Raw genomic sequence first — 6,845 nt, forward strand, 5'->3', positions numbered from 1 at the left:
CGCACGGTAAGTCCCGCCCCCTCCTGCTTCCCCCTTGGCTGCTTCTTAGGGCCCGCTCCAAGGCTCCGCAGGCGCGGTGACAATACTTCCGGTTGCCAACTCACCCCGGAAGGGGAACCGCGTTCGCCTGTGGGGGGGGGGGGCAAATGAACTAAATTGAAGAGGAGTCTCTCGGCCCCTGAGTAAAGCTCTGTACAGTTTTTGTTTGACGTGGAGGTGATTATCTCTCACACTGTTCAACCTGCCTTTCTTAGGTCCTTGACGCTACTTATAGATAGCTCTTCTTCATAGCCTTATGTCAAATTTCAGATTAAGCTTTCACGTACTTCATTGTGAGTATGTGAGCGTGTGAGAGGAAGAAAGAACACACGCATAAAGCGCCATCCGACTCCTATATTTTTGGTGGAAGGACAGAACGGCCATGAAATCGGTCGCTCACTTTCGGCCCAATATAGCGGCATTCATATGGCAGTCGGAAGTAAGGAGCAGGCTCCCAGTTGTCTTTTTCTCTCTGTATTACCAAGCTGCAGCAGTACCGACGAGATTGACGTCATGCCAGCGTCTGTGCCAGTTCCTCCCCTCGCGTCGAGCTTCTCATTTTCTTTCCGAATGGCTCCTCCCACCGTGCTTCGTCATTCATAAGCCCCGCCCCTTGCTTAGCCTGAGAAAGAGCTCTGGGGAACGCCAAAGTTTTGTAAAATCGAAAAGAGTCCAGTAGCACCTTTAAGACTAACCAATTTTATTTTAGCATAAGCTTTCGAGAATCAAGTTCTCTTCGTCAGATGCCTGATTCTCGAAAGCTTATGCTAAAATAAAATTGGTTAGTCTTAAAGGTGCTACTGGACTCTTTTTGATTTTGCTACCACAGACTAACACGGCTAACTTCTCTGCACCAAAGTTTTGTGTTACTGAAGCCGGTCATAAGAAGAAATAGTAAGAGGAGGTGGTGGAGGAAAGTGCCATCAATCATAGCTGACTTATGGCGACCCCTAGTGGGGTTTTCAAGGCCATTGCCTGCCTCTTAATTGCGACTTCGGCCTTTCTTGGAGGTCTCCCATCCATTTACTAACCAAGGCCGACCCTACATTGCTTCTAAGATTGGGCTTGCCTGGGCTGGAGGTGGCACGGTTAAAATATCAGACTAGGATCTGAGGGACCAAGTTTTGAATTCCCCTCTCTGCCTCTGAAGCTTGCGAGGTTGACCTTGTGCCAGTCACTCACACTCAGTCTAACCTACTTCACAAGGTGGTTGTGTGGATAAAATGGAAGAGAGAAGAAGAATGTAAACCACCTTGGGTGCCCTCCCAATGGGGAATAAAGCAAGGGCCTAAATGATGTAAATAAATAACCTATTACGTGGATCGTGCTTTCATCTAAACAGAGTCAAATCCTGTCCATTTCCAATGATGCCTGGATGGCTGTTCTTTCCTTTGAAAACCTCATGTGCTGTATTCACAACTAAGGCCGTTGCTTGGTCTACTCCCCCCCCCTCCCCTTTTTAAAACGTTCAGCTTGATTAAGAGTTCTGTTGAGCTCAAAAGCTTGTGCTATGTTGGTTGGTCCTGATCATGATTTTTTGGGGGAGGAGTGTTACAGATCAACAGAGCTAACTGCAGTGTATACATTACCTGCAACCTCTGTTTACATTCTCAATTAGTATCTTGTTTGGTTCTGGATTGTTTTAGAAAGAAAAAAATCAGAATGCTGTTGTATTAAAATGAACAGAGAATAAGCACATAGTTGGACTCTGCCTTTGGACTATCTTTGGATAGTGTATCTATCTGTTTCCTTCTAGGAGCTTGGGCAGCATACATGGTGGAGTCCATTTTAGAAACGTGGACTATAAATACTGGAAAACAAACTATTCCCCATTTTATTCTCACAACAACCCTATGAAGCTGAGAGTGACAGTGCAATCCTAAGAGTTACACCATCCTAAGCCCATTAACTTCATTGGACTTCAAAGGGTGTTACTCTATTTAGGATTGCACTGCCAGTGAGTTTCCTGGCAGAATTTGGATCCAGGTTTTCCAGATGGACATTATACCACACTGGCTCTCACTTCTTTCCCAATTATAGTTTAACTATCACTACATCACTAATTTATGCATAGCTTTTAGACAGTCTCCCCACCCCCCACCCCTGCAAAAGTGCAGAGATGGGGTGAAGTTATAACTTCTATTACAATATTTTGAAGGTAATTTTCAAACCATGTTTATGAGGGAACTTTGGGCAGTGACTGCAGTTGCATATAGAACTGGAGAAAAATGTCCTGTTCCTTTAATTTGTAGAAAAGGACTGTTGAAAGTTTTCATGGCATTAAGATAAAGAACATCACCTGGTAAATAACGCTGCATTAAATTACTACACAAGCCATTTTTTTCTTGGCCAGTTGGCAATCCTACCAGGAAGCCTTTGGTTTAACTCTTTATCTGTATGCCCTACAAAATTGAGCCTAAATATGCAGAACCACCACAAAGTAGTGGTTTGAGTGTTGGATTAGGATCTGGAAGATCCAGGTTTGAATCCTCACTCTGCCATGGCATCTTGCTGGGTTGACCTTGGGCAAGTCACCTACTCTCAGACTAACCTACCTCACAGGGTTGTTGTGAGGATACAATGAAGGAAAATGATATAAGCTACGTCCCTGTTGGGGAGAAAGGTGACATATAAATGAAGTAAAATCAAATAACTGCCTGCCCACAGCCTCCCAGGTCACCCTTTCTCCTCTGTGCTCTATCCCCTCCTTTCTTCTCTGTGTCTCCCCACTTTTGAAATGTGGGCACAAGCAAGTCTCTGTGCTTCATCTGCAACCAAAATCACTCTTACAGAGGAGTGGGTCATCTTCCAAGTTCACCATTCCACAATTCTATGGCCAGTAGCCGAGATCTGTTAGGAATTCGTACCATAAAGCATTTGAGTTGCAATGGAAATGCTTCTTTATGCTGTTGGTGAGCATTAGGTATCTTCCTAGTTGGAGAATTTAATGTTTTCTTCCCAGCCCACCTAGCTTCAGCTAGGACTTCACAGAGCACCATGAGTGGACCTCCCCTCCCTGAAAGTTGGTATGGGTGTGGGTGTGGCTCTTTAGATACTCTGGATGCAAGCTGTGGAGTCCATTCTGTTTTGAAGATCAGCCACTCAAATGACAGAGAACTCACAGACAGGATGTGAAAGAAGATTCATATCACTAATTCTTCTATTGATGTGCCTCACATTAAAATGTCAAGTAACCACAGAAAGCAATGTACACATTGCAGTATTAAGGCTTTGCTATTGCATAGTTTGAGAAAGAAATACTGCATTGCACAGCAATGCGTACCAGGTGTGGGTGCACAGAAGATATTATTTGTTTTTTAAAGTTGCCTGTTTGTTTGAAATGCAGACCTTCCCTTCTTTATTCTTCGAAGAACTAGGCTTCCCAAGGCTGTATGTCACTAAAAACACTAAGAGTGACTTCAATAGGCTTAGACTGGTGTATCTCTCCATAGGATTGCGCTGTAAATAAAGGTAGAACAAGTATCCCAGCATCCTTTTAAGAATGTTCTCTGTATAATTGGGCATTATTGCGGAAGCGTTTGCAGAGAAAGATGTCACCATGGAAACTGGAATTCTAACAAAAGCTGTCAAATGTGCATATTCTCTTTTCAGCAGTAAGTTACTTGAAACATTATGAGAAATAGATGACAGGAGAGGAACTCCAGACAGAGTAAAAACAGACAGAGATATTAACAAAGTGACTGTGAAATATCCCCCCCATTAATTCATTCTATGACTTCAGCCCCCTCCCCTGCAACATGGGGACAAACATGGTGCCTGGCCCTCCCCTTAGCTGAGCACTTTTCCTCCTTCCAGTTACCACCAGCAAATCCAGAGAAGAACATGCATCCTTCGTGTCAGGAGCCAGATGTCACCGAGAACCTCTTCTTTGAACACGTTTTAGTTGGATATTGCTGTAGGCCACTGTAGAATCACGTTTTTGGCTGAAATACAAGGTTAACATAATAGCCAATTATTAGATAGGGCTGTTGTGAGGATTACTGCAACTATCAGAGCAATCAATCATAAGAAGAGTTACTCAAGTCTAAGTCCATTAAAATCAATAGGCTTAGACTGGAGTAACTGTGTTTAGGATTGCACAGTATGCCCATGAAGCACTTCAGCAAGAGCTATCTTTTTTAAATGTAAGATATTTCTATCTTGCCCTATCTCCTTAGACACAAGGTAGCTAACAAAGAAGTTGAAAATAATGAAAACAACAAGAGTGTGTGTGAGAGACTTACTAATATTACGTAAACTTTTGAGCAAAATGTAGTGGGCTATGTTGCTCAAATTTTCTAATATACCCAGACTTTGGGTTGTCCAAATCCGGGATTGAAAATGCCTGGAGACTGAGTGGGGGGCGTGGAGTGGGGGGAGGCTGGAGTTTGGGGAGCAGAGGGACCCTCACTGAGATGTAATGCCATGAGGTCCACCCAACAAAGCAACCATTTTCTCCAGGGGAAAAGATCTTTCCAGACTGGAGATCAATCATAATTCCCATAATTCCAGTTCTCCAGGCTGCACCTGGAGGTTGGCAACTCTAGGTGAGATATGTTAACAATTGGTCTAGAAATACGCTGGCATAAAACACGCACAGAAACTGATAGAACTTGCTACAGAACACACTGGAGGATCTATGAAGTGGAAATGAAAGTAGCAAAGAAACATTTCTTCTTGGCAACCATTGCGTTGGCTAGTTCATGACTGTCCCAATTGTTCAGGGTATCCAGATACCTTCTAACCCCTAAATCTGAACCTTTACAGACCCAAGGACAGACAATTAGCTGCAAGGCCTTTGCTAAGTTTTTTGCTGATAAAATAGCATGAATACGCTCTGATCTAGATGCTAGCTGCAATACAAACGAGATAGAAGAAATGCTTAATACACCACCTGGCCTATATTTGGACTAGACATGGGCACAAACCAAAAAAAATTAATGATCCAGAGGATCATGGTTCGGTGCAGACCACAATCCTGAATTTCCGAGCAGCAACGAACATCTCCCGTTCCTGTGGATCGTGGATCGTGGAGGCCAAAGCAGAGGGGCACCCCACTGTTCCCAGTGATACAGAGGCGGTGGGTGATGCCGGCGGCCACCGGGCCTGGCGGGCACGGGGAGGAGGCGGGGGGTCTCGCCGCTCGCTGTGGCACCCCCCATGTGCCCGCCCGCCAGGCCAAAATGGAGCACCTTGGTATTCCCACAGAGGGCAGGAATGTGGTTGAGGCTGGCAGCTGCCGAGCCTGGTGGGCTTCCATTGGGGTTTCCAGGGCGACAGAAGGAGGGCAAACAGAGCTCAGTCATTCCCCTGGCTCCATTGCCAGGGGAATAGATTGCTGGTGCCTGAGTGTCTGGATTCCCGAACCAAGCCCGAACGCCACGATCCACGGCCAATGATCCAGCGGTCGGGAGAGGCCTGTGGATCCAGGCCTCTCCCGACCGCTGGATCATTGGCCGTGGATGGTCACGATCTGCTGGGTCACGATCACGCGATAGCCATTTTCGTGGGTTTTGACGTTCGTAATGCGGTTCGTGCCCATCTCTAATTTGGACTACTTTGAACCAATTACAATGACAGACCTTAACAGGATCCTGGAATCTATGAAAGCCACTACTTGTGCGCTTGATCCTTGCCCATCTTGGCTGTTAAAATCAAGTAAAGATCACATAAGTGAACCACTGAGATCTATTGTAAATCAATCACTAACTCAGGGCACCTTCCCCTGGCCGCTCAAACAGGCAGTTATCCGTCCACTAATTAAAAAAACATCTCTAGACAAAACTGATGTGGCCGATTATTGTCCAGTCTCTAAAATGCCCTTTCTGGGCAAAGTGATCAAGAGAGCAGTAGCTGACCAACTCCAGTTCTTCTTGGAAAACTCTAGCGCTCTAGACCCTTTCCAGTCTGGATTCAGAACAGGGCATGGGATAGAGACAGCACTAGTAGCGTTAGTAGATGATCTCCATCTAAATATAGACAAAGGCCATGCCTTCTTATTGCTCCTCCTGGATCTGTCTGCAGCCTTTGACACAGTAGACCATGCCATCCTGTTGAGACATTTAGAAACAGAAGTGGGCATCAAAGGATGTGCCTTGGACTGGTTTAAATCATTTCTCATGGAACAGACTCAAAGAGTTGCTTTCGGAGATCAGCTATCTCTAGAATGGGAACTATCTTGTGGGGTTCCGCAGGGCACAATCTTATCTCCCATGTTATTCAACCTCTACATAAAACCTTTAGGAGAACTCATTCGCAGCTGTGGAGTTGGATGTCATCAATATGCAGATGATACCCAGCTCTATATCTCGCTATCCATGTTCCCACAGAATGCAGTATAAATCTTAGATTGCTGCCTGACAGCTGTAGTGAAATGGCTGGAAAATAACAAATTAAAATTGAATCCAAACAAGACTGAAGTGATGCTTATTCGGAAGTCAGAGATCTTGAAAAACATTGTACTTCCCACTTTCGATGGAGTTCGTTTGACCCTTGCAGACTCGGTTAAGAGCCTAGGGGTCATACTGGATCCAGCGCTACTACTAGAAAAACAAGTTAAGGCTGCTGCAAAAAATGCTTACTACAATCTCACTCTAGCCTGGAAAATAGCTTCTTACCTCAACACGACCAACCTAGTCACCTGGATCCATGCTATGGTAACATCAAAACTTGACTATTGTAGTCTCCCATCTAAGTTAACTAGGAGGCTCCAATTGGTGCAAAATGCTGCAGCTTGACTATTATCAGGAGCAAGCAGGAGCTTGAACATCACTCCCATCCTACAGTCACTCCATTGGCTACCTATC

This window comes from Eublepharis macularius, chromosome 12 (genome assembly GCF_028583425.1).
Source record: "Eublepharis macularius isolate TG4126 chromosome 12, MPM_Emac_v1.0, whole genome shotgun sequence".
Lineage (NCBI taxonomy): Eukaryota > Metazoa > Chordata > Lepidosauria > Squamata > Eublepharidae > Eublepharis > Eublepharis macularius.